Raw genomic sequence first — 2,042 nt, 5'->3', positions numbered from 1 at the left:
ATCAAGACATACTTTATAGGTTATCCTAAAGGAACATTTGGTCATTACTTCTATTCGCCAACCGAACAACGTGTATTTGTTGCGGCTAGTGCGACATTCTTAGAGAAGGGGTTTCTCGAGAACGCGAAGAGTAATAGAACCTTCGAGCTGTCGGAGATTCCAGAACCAAATGCCGAGCAACCATTGGAGGAACCAGTTCCTTCAATCCCGACTGCGGTTAGTATTCCTGAGGAACCTAGGAGGTCGGGAAGAGTCTCTATTCCTCCCGACAGATACATTGGTATGGTCGAGGAACATGACATAGATGACATTCTGCTCTTAACGAGTAGTGAACCCGCAACCTATAAAGGTGCCATGACTAGTTCCGACTCAAAGCTATGGCTTGAGGCCATGCAATCCGAGATGGACTCCATGTATGAGAACAACGTATGGGATCTTGTTGACTTGCCTGCTAAGGTTCGTCCCCTTCAATGCAAATGGCTTTACAAGATAAAGCATTCTGTGGAAGGTCAACAAGATATCTATAAAGCACGACTAGTTGCTAAAGGTTTCACCCAAGTGCCAGGTTTGCACTACGATGAAATTTTTGCACCCGTAGTCTTGCTGCGTTCCATTCGGATTATCTTAGCGATTGCCGCTTTTCATGACTATGAAATTTGGCAGATGGATGTGAAAACCGCCTTCTTAAACGGTTATTTGGAGGAAGAGTTGTACATGGTACAACCCGAAGGTTTCATCGATCCTGAACATCCTAAGAAAGTGTGCAAGCTTAAGCGTTCCATTTATGGACTTAAGCAAGCTTCTCGGAGTTGGAATCATCGTTTCGACCAAGTGATAAAAGAAAATGGATTTACTCGATCGGTCGAGGAACCATGTCTATATATCAAGTCGAGTGGGAGCAAGATTGTCTTCCTAATATTGTATGTTGATGACATACTCCGGATTGGGAATGACATACCTCTCTTAACTCGGTAAAAGTATGGTTGAAGAACCATTTCCAGATGAAAGATCTGGGTGAGGCAAAAAGAATTTTGGGCATCCGTATCTATCGAAATAGATCACGTCGGATGTTATCTCTCGATCAGAGTCTTATATAGACAAGATTCTAGAGAGATTCAAAGCATGACTAACTCCAAAAAGGGGTTTCTTCCTATGGCTCCAGGGGTGCATTTGAGCAAGTCTCGGGCACCAAAGACACCGGAAGAGATAGAGCGCATGACCCGGATTCCTTATGCTTCGGCAATAGGATCAATCATGTATGCCATGATATGCACACGTCCGGACGTGGCATATGCATTGAGTATGACAAGTCGATTCCAACAAAGCATCCGGTGAATCAGATTGGATGGTGTCAAGAACATTCTTAAGTACCTACGGAGGACTAAAGATTGGGCATTGACTTATGGAGGCGATCAAAGCTATGCGCAACCGATTCTGTGAGATGCAAGCTTCCAAACGGATCGAGATGACTCGAAATCTCAATCTGGATTCGTTTTTACTCTTAATGGCGCTGCAGTTAGCTGGAAGAGTTCCAAACAAAGTGTTACAGATTCTACGATCGAGTCCGAGTACTATGCCGTGTCCGAAGCGCAAAGGAAGCGATATGGATGCGTCAATTCTTACAAGGACTATCTGTAGTGCCTAGTTCGAATGACCCGATCACCATCTATTGCGACAATAGAGGTGCCATCTTCGAAGCTAAGGAGCCTAAGTCTATCAACAAGTCTAGACATGTACAACGGAAAGCTCATCTAATCCGAGATTACGTGGAGCAAAAGGAGGTAGTGATAGAAAAGATTGCTACAGATGATAATATAGCAGATCCTCTCACTAAACCATTACGACAAGATAAGCATGAAGGGCATGTTATTTCCATGGGAATTAAACGTGTTCCTGAGTTGTAGTACTCTTTTATGGATTAGATTCATTTTCTCGTGTACTCTATACGACATCATCGTTTTGATATTTATATATTTTTTTTTTCATGTGGAGTTGTACGACAATTTTGAACACCACAAAGTGAACTGAACAAACATTATATT

The sequence above is a fragment of the Silene latifolia genome, chromosome 1, assembly GCF_048544455.1.
Source record: "Silene latifolia isolate original U9 population chromosome 1, ASM4854445v1, whole genome shotgun sequence".
Classification (NCBI taxonomy): domain Eukaryota; kingdom Viridiplantae; phylum Streptophyta; class Magnoliopsida; order Caryophyllales; family Caryophyllaceae; genus Silene; species Silene latifolia.
Note: the sequence above shows the minus strand (reverse complement) of the source record.